This window comes from Sorex araneus, chromosome 1 (assembly GCF_027595985.1).
Source record: "Sorex araneus isolate mSorAra2 chromosome 1, mSorAra2.pri, whole genome shotgun sequence".
Classification (NCBI taxonomy): domain Eukaryota; kingdom Metazoa; phylum Chordata; class Mammalia; order Eulipotyphla; family Soricidae; genus Sorex; species Sorex araneus.
The window spans coordinates 51,650,102-51,658,751 of record NC_073302.1 but is presented as its reverse complement, the minus strand read 5'-3'; the positions used below and the strand labels follow the sequence as shown (position 1 = coordinate 51,658,751).

The window sequence follows — 8,650 nt, the reverse complement described above, 5'->3', positions numbered from 1 at the left end:
ATCATCATCATCATCATCATCAATATCAATATCATCATCCCGTTGATCATCAGTCTCAGTAACGTCTCCATTCGTCCTAGCCCTGAGATTTTAGAAGTCTCTCTTTACTCGTCCTTCCCAATGGTGCCACATTGGAGGCTCTTTTAGGGTTAGGAGAATGAGACCCATCATTGTTACTGGTTTTTGGTATATGAATACACCACGAGGAGCTTGCCAGGCTCTCCCATACAGGCAGGAAACTCTCGGCAGCTTGCTAGGTTTCTATTTGGCAAGAATACAATCTATGAACTTGTAGTGATTACATAATTACATATATATTGTTTGCTTTTGAGCAACAACTGGCCATGCTCAGGGTTAATGCTGGTTTTGTGTTCAGGAGTTACTCCTGACAGTGCTCAGAGGACCATATGTGATGCTAGGGTTCAAACCTCCATCAGGTGCCTATGAATCAAACACCTTACCTGCTGTTTTTCTCCAGTCTCAATCATTACAAATCTTATAATAGGTGGACAAGTGTACCAAGTATACATAAGTAAATGAGGAGAAAAGACAAAACGCATTTTTAATTAAAAAAATATTTTATTACGGGGTATGATGCCACCAACAGGTCAACCAGTACTTGTGGGGCGAGTACATCAACAGCCTGAGGGTGCCTTCAGGCTTCCTGACACCCCAAAATTGCTGCTGTGCCTTTGGCCAAACCCCAACTTAGGACCAAGCATACCAAGAAATTAAATAGCCAAGAGTTAGGTATGTGGCAACCATGCCTACAAACCATCTTTGGCTCAGCTATGCAAGCTCATTTACTGGCCTTATTTCAGAGACCCATAGACAAATCTCAAAAGAGACCAAAAGCTACAGTTATATCATACCTGTGCATAGCTGAACAGACTGGGGTAAATCAGAGGGGACAGGTTGGCCTGTGCCTGCCCAAGCAGAGCCCCCAGCAACTGCTTGCTTCCACAATCCAAAATTACTGCCATACCCCCGGCCTGACTCCACCATCTCAGGACGGACCTCACCAATATATAATCTGCTGGAAATTCTGGTATGCGGGTTTTGTGACTGAAATCTCCAGGCTTTCAGTCTACCATCTTCACAGGGATGGTATGGGCTACACTTCCCAATACACATGGAAGCACTGGCAGTCACCCCCACCAACCAACTCCAGTGCCACTGTGTAAACTCTATTACTGGCCTTGCTTCAGAGACCCATAAATAAATCTCAAAAGAGATCAAAAGCCAGAGACACAACAGGGAGTCCCAGAAGATACCACAGAGCTGGAGATCTCTCCGGGCTCCATGCCAAGCCAATTTTACCAGGGAACACCAGATGGAGCAGATGCAGTCTCCGCACCTACTCCCAATGGAATCCCAGTGACCAAGAGCTTCCACAAGCAAGGCCCAGGTATGTGGGTTCCAGGGTTAAATATCCATGCCGCATGGTGGCAGAGGTGCCAGGCTGTCCCTCCCCAGCTCTCTGCTCGCTCATTTGTCTGGCTGTCACACTCACAATATGCCTCCTGGCACCATCTTAGTGCACCAACAGCCCTGATCCAGAGATGCCCAATTGAATCCCAAAATGTGTTAGTGCCTTACAGAAATGTCTCTGGAACCCAACCATCTACATTCTAGGATTCCAGAAGCACATGGCCACAGCACCCATGATATTTAAAATGAGCAATGGACAATAAATGATCTAGCATCTGTCCCTGGCAGGCAGGCTCGAATGGCGGTTGGGAAATTCCAGCAAAACATAATGCCCAGGGGGCTGGAGCAATAGCACAGTGGGTAGGGCGTTTGCCTTGCATTCGGCCGACCCGGGTTCGATTCCCAGCATCCCATATGGTCCCCCGAGCACCACCAGGAGTGATTCCTGAGTGCAGAGCCAGGAGTAACCCCTGTGCATCACCAGATGTTACCCAAAAACCAAAAAAAAACACATAATGCCCAAAAGGAAAGAGAGAGAGAGAGAGTATTGGGGAAATTGCCTGCCATCTAGGTAGGGTGAGGACTGGGATGGTGGGGGGGATATACTGGGGACACTAGTGGTGGAAAGTGTGCACTGATGGAGGGATGGGTGTTCGATCATTGCATGGCTGAGTCTCGAACATGAAAGCTTCGTAACTGTATCTCATGGTGATTCAATTTAAAAAAGAAAAAATAGGGGCTGGAGTGATAGCACAGTGGGTAGGGCGTTTTCCTTGCACGCAGTCGACTCGGGTTTGATTCCCAGCATTCCATATGGTCCCCTGAGCACCACAAGGGATAATTCCTGAGTGCAGAGCCAGGAGTGACCCCTGTGCATCGCCGGATGTGACTCCCCAAAAAAATTAAAAAATAAAAGAAAAAGAAAAAGTAATGTGGAGTTCATGCCCAATTCAATCATCTTAATCAATGACTGAATAAACAATAATACTCCTACATTAAAAAATTTTATTAAAGATCCAAGATTTGCAAAGTTACTAATAGTTTCATTTTAGGCCTACAATAATTCAACACCAATCCCTCCACGTATGCCAACTTTCCTCCACCAGTGTTCCCAGAGTCCCTCCCTAACCCAATCCCCATTCCACCCCACCTGTCAACCTGACAAACACATTACAAAGTTTAGTGGTTTTCACTTATATCTCATATTTTCAGTTCTGTTGAATATGTATTTTAGGTCTATGGCTATATCCTTAACTCAGATCACTGGTATAACAAAGCCCTGATGCCTGTTCACCAATACTTTAAAAAAATTTTTACTTTATTGATTCACCATGAGATATAGTTACAAGCTTTCATGTTTGAGTTTCAATCATAAAATGATCAAACACCCATCCCTCTACCAGTGCACATCCTCCAGTACCAATGTCCCTAGTAAACCCCACCTTTCCAATCCTCCCCTTACCTCCAAGGCAGACAATTTCTCCCATACTCTCTCTCTACTTTTGGGCATTAGGGTTTGCAATACAGAAACTGAAAGGTGTTCATGTTTGTACCTTTATCCAATTTCAGCACACATTTCCCATCCCGAACGATTCCTCCAACCATGATTGCATTAGTTATCCCTTCTCTATTCCAGTTGCTTTCTCCCCCAGTTCATGAGAAAGGCTTCCAAGTACACCCATTACTTCTTATTCTCTATTTCCCCACTTGATTTCTTTCCTTCTCTGTCTTTCTCCTCTCTAAACATTGGGGTCAAGGATGATCTAAGCATCCCTGACAAAAGGCATCTTAATACTATAATAAAATTAGTTTTGCTTTAGTGAACTCACAGGAAGTGCCTTAGGAGTCCCCAGGCAACACTTTATGAATTTAGCTGTTGGAAAATGAAAATTAGATTTTCATTTCAATGAGTGCTGAATGTAATGTGTAAATTGAAATTGCATGACTCTAACTAATACCAAAACAGTAAAAACAGGAGAGGATGTTTAAAAAGACAGTGTGATTACTATTTGGTTCATCATAAAAAGCCACGCTTGAGATCTTTTAGTCTTATTAGAAAGTTCATCAAGATAGATGGTTTCCCCATATTGGTCTGTTGTCACCTATTTATCTTAAACTTCTCTTAATATTGCTTATCTTATAAACTTATTATATTATAGATTTTTGAATATTTACTAAGGTCTAAAATAAAACCCTTTGATTCAGGGCTGGGCCTATGTCTCTGTGTCTTTAACATGTATAAGGCCACACAAAGAAACTCACGAATATTCTTCCTCTGGCCCAGGACTCCACACTCACAGTCCACATGTAACAAAAACCCTTATGCTCGGACTGTGACCACTGTGGCCAGGGACTTAAACTGGAGCTGGTGTCCAGGTGCTAACTAGTGCAGGATGCAGTGAACTTGCTTCTCACAGATTCCAGAACCGATTGATCAAAGGATGACTCTCTCAGGGCTGGAGTGATAGCACAGCAGGTAGAGTGTTTGCCTTGCATGCGGCTGACCCGGGTTTGATTCCCAGCATCACATATGGTCCCCTGAGCACCACCAGCAGAGCCAGGAGTAACCCCTTTGCATCACTGGGTGTGACCCAAAAATTAAAAAAAAAATGACTCTCAACATGAAGCCTTACTTCACGTGGTTTCCTTATATACATAAGGAAGAACCTGTTGGGAGCCTGTACTAGTTAATATTAAGAAAGTCCCTGTCCTGGGGACGTGTTGTCTAAAGGTTGGTTTATAGAAACCATTGTCTTGGGGGTTACACAATCTAGGGGCTGACTTTCTTATTTTTCTAGCTGGCTCTTTTCCATTCTTATGGCAGAATGTGTTGTTAAAGTGTATCAATATACAACCAAGAAAAATATCATGAAACTATGTAACTATAGAAAAGCATCATCAAAGTCTAGAAGCCCAGTACATTCTAAACTTATGTAACCTGAACTGTGACTGTATCACTGGTTAGCTTGCCAGACTCTGCTGTGCAGGCGAGATACTCTTTGTAGCTTGCCAGGCTCTCCGAGAGGGGAGGAGAAATAGAACCTGGGTCTTCTGCGTGCAAGGCAAATGCCCTGCCCTACCTGAGCTATGACCCTGTGCCACCCCGGAAGGGGAAGGATTTTTGTCCCTCAGCCTTTTCCTCTTTGCGGCACATGCAAACTACCACCTATAGAAGCCAATTGGACAGAGAGGTTGCAGTGAAGGGGGCATAGGAAATCTCGTGATGGGGGAATGGAACTGGTCCTGCTCCCCACCCAGACTAGACCCCGAGCCCACGAATGGCTCCTCCACTCCTGAACGGCCATGATCCCAGAGGCACACAAACCAATCTCAGAACGCAGTGGTTGCTGGCAGAGATACCTCTGGAATTAATTACTAAAATACCAGAATTCCAAACCCACACAACCGCTGTCATGGCCGTGTGACATCATATGCTCTTCACTTTCAGCATAGAAAACAAATTATCTAATGATGCCTTTTTGGCAGGTCTGATTGTGGGGGGGGGGGGGATTCCAAATAATAATAGTGGGTTTTCTGTCGAAAATTGAATGTAATCAGAGTAAAGTGAGAGTAAAGTGAAAATCATCTGCCACACAGACAGGGTGAGGGGTGGGAGGGTGGGTATACTGGGGTTCTATGGTGGTGGAACATGTGCACTGGTGAAGGGATGGGTGTTTGATCATTGTATGACTGAGACTTAAACCTGAAAACTTTGTAACTGTTCTCATGGTGATTGAATTAAATAAATAAATAAATAATTTTTTTTAAAAAAGAAGTTTCAAGATGGAAGTACTCAGCCTCTTCCTTCATATTCTGAGAGGCAATCTGTGTGGGAGGAATCAATTGCAATGGCTGTAGCAGAAGGAGAGGATGTCAGGGAATTTACTCTATATCCTGTAAGACTGAATGCACAAGAAAACCATGTGCACAATAGCCTTGCCCTCAAAGAAATTAAATGGGTGTGGTTTGGATCGCACCCTCCCCAGAATTTTCCCCGTGGTCACTGTTGAGCGAGCGGACCCAATAGTTTGACTTTCTGATACACCTGTCTGGGTTGAGCAAGGGCCGCTTAATAAAAAAAGCTCTCTGCTACAGAAAAGTTAGTTCAAGAACAATTAAATTTAGGACATATAGTGCCTTCTTCTCCAAAACACCAGTGGGGAGAAGAGGACCCAAATTCTTAGGTGGAAAAGGATCATAACAGTGAAGATGAGAATGAAGATAAATATACAGATGACATTGACATGCCTGGACAGAACTTTGATTCCAAGAGACAGATCACTGTCTGGAATCTCAGTATTCAAGAAGACATTACAAAATATTTGCAGAACTTAAATCCAAATTCTGCCTACTATGATCCAAAAACCAGAGCAATGAGAGAGAATCCCTATTCCAATGCAGGAATGAATCTAGACAAAGTGAGCTATGCAGGCGATAACTTCGTTAGATATACGGGTGATACCATTTCAATGGCTCAGACACAGTTGTTCGCTTGGGAAGCCTCTGACAAAGAATCAGAAGTGCATCCACAAGCTGATCCTACTAAATTCAACCTGTTGTAGAAGTCCTTCAAAGTAAAAAAAGACTTCCAAGAGCAGCAGAAAGCCAGTAACTTAGAGAAGAATGGTGGCCAAGAACACCTGGACGCCCCTCCAGCAGAACTGCTCTTGGGTCAAACCGAAGACTATGTAGAATACTCAAGACATGGGACCATCATCAAAAGGCAGGAACGGGCTGTCACCTGCTCCAAATACGAGGAGGATGTGAAGATCCACAACCACACTCATATTTGGGGATCTTACTGGAAAGATGACAGATGGGGATTCAAGTGTTGTCACTCCTTTTTCAAGTACTCCTTCTGTACTGGAGAGGCTGGGAAGGAGGTTGCAAATTCAGAGGAATATATTCTAAATGATACAACTGAAGAAGAATCAGCGAAAAAGCCTCAAACTCTTATGGAGATACATCAGGAAAAACTAAAAGAAGAGAAAAAGAAGAAGACACGTCGAAAGAGTAGTTCAGACAGTGATGATGAAGAAAAGAAACAAAAATCTGAAGAAGGTGCTGAATGCCATGGAGGCCTGCCTTCTTCGTGTCAAGGAGATCATGCAGATCGATGAGAGGAAGCGGCCATACAATAGTATCTATAAACCCGGGAGCCCACAGAGGAAGAAATGGAGGCCTACAGAATGAAATGCCAGAGGCCAGACGACCCTATGGCCTCCTTCTTAGGACAGTAGAGACTAGTCACAGACATCACCCCAGATACACAATGAACTCGCTCTTCTTGGCTTCTTGCCAAAGATGAGAAACAGAAAAAAATCGTGTCTGCTCTTCACACTGCCTGACTTAAATAATAAAACTTCCAGAGGTTGCATAGTAAATTCATCTCCAGAGTGATGATGGACTGGAGCGATAGCACAGAGGGAAGGGTGTTTGCCTTGCATGCGGCCAACCTGGATTCAATTCCTTCATCCCTTTCGGAGTATCCCGCTCACATGGCAGAGCCTGGCAAGCTACCAATGGCATATTCGATATGCCAAAAACAGTAACAACAAGTCTCACAATGGAGACATTACTGATGCCTGCTCGAGCAAATCGATGAACAACAGGATGACAGTGCTACAGTGCTACAGTGCCTTCTAATTCTCCCTGGAACTCACCAATTTTTGTAATAAAAAAGAAATCTGGTAAATAGAGGTTGCTACAAGATCTTAGAGCAGTTAATGGCCCTACACAGACTATGGGAGCTCTGCAAACTGGCCTGCCAAGTCCTATTGCTATTCCTGATTTGTATTACAAAATTGTTTTGGTTTTGAACGATTGCTTTTTTTTAGCTGTCAGTGAATAAGGGAAGTTTAGCACAATCGGAGCCCCTTCTTCCCACAAGAAGGAAGAGGAATAAATAACTACAAATTTCCAACTCTATACTTCCGTAACAATATGAAGAAGCAGCGAAAATCCCCTCCGCGAAGAGAGGGGGAAGAAAAGATACCAGAAACCTCAACAGGGGCTACTCACATCTACGACCTCTCAGATAAACAATTCAGAGAGGAAATCTGGAGGAGAGTCGACCTACTCCAAGCAAATATGGAACAGACATCCAATAAATTAAGGGAGGAGATGAATGAAGCGCTGGAACGGTCTTCCAAGAAAATCCAGGAAGAAATGAGAGCGGAAATTTCAAACCTTCGAACGGAAGTGTCACAAATAAAGGAATCGGTAGATGAAATAAAAATCTCACTAGATGCCCTCAACAGTAGAATGACTACAGCCGAAGACAGAATCAGCGATCTGGAAGATGAGCTGCAGAAAGCTTATAGACAACAACAAATCATGACCAAAGACCTCAAAATGGCTATAGAGCGAATCAGAGCCCTGGGAGATGACTTCAAGAGGAACAACATAAGAATCATTGGAGTACCAGAACCACAGGGAAGTAACCCCAATGAAAAAAACACAGTCAAAGACATCATTGCTAAGAAATTCCCAGAGCTGGAGAAGGCAGGCATCCAGATACAAGGAGTCCGAAGAGTACCAGCAAAAAGAGACCCGAATAAAAAGACCCCAAGGCATATCATAGTCAGAATGACGGATACCATGGATAGAGACACAATTCTGCAAGCAGCAAGGTCAAGGAAGGAAATCACATACAAAGGAGCACCCCTCAGATTTACAGCCAATCTGTCAGAAGAAACCCTCCGAGCCCGAAGACAATGGTGTGACATAGTGAAAAAACTCAACGAAATGAATGCCTCACAAAGAATACTTTATCCGGCTAAACTCTCACTCAAACTCGAAGGAACCATACACTATTTCTCGGATAAACAACAGCTCAGGAACTTCATAGACTCAAAACCAATCTTGAAAGAAGGTCTAAAGGGGCTACTGTAAGACAAGGAGGAGCCCCATAAGAACAACAAATCCCACAGAAAGATGACACAAAACCACATCACAATAATCTCTCTCAATGTCAATGGCCTAAATGCACCTATCAAGAGACACAGAGTGGCTAAATGGATCCGGAAATTAAACCCAACATTCTGTTGCCTGCAAGAAACACACCTGAACAAACAGAGTAAACATAAACTCAAAGTCAAACGATGGAAAACAATCCTGCAAGCAAACAACCCCCTTAAAAAAGCTGGAGTGGCCATCCTGGTATCCGACAACATAGATTTCAGGATGAAAAAGATCAAAAGGGACAGCGAAGGTCATT

At 43.6% G+C, this 8,650-nt stretch overlaps 1 pseudogene; it reads left to right on the top strand.

Moving 5' to 3' along the window:
* Window positions 1-591: 591 nt before the first annotated feature.
* LOC101549059 (pre-mRNA-splicing factor SLU7-like) lies at window positions 592-6,671 on the top strand (annotated as a pseudogene).
* The last annotated feature ends 1,979 nt before the right edge of the window (window positions 6,672-8,650 follow it).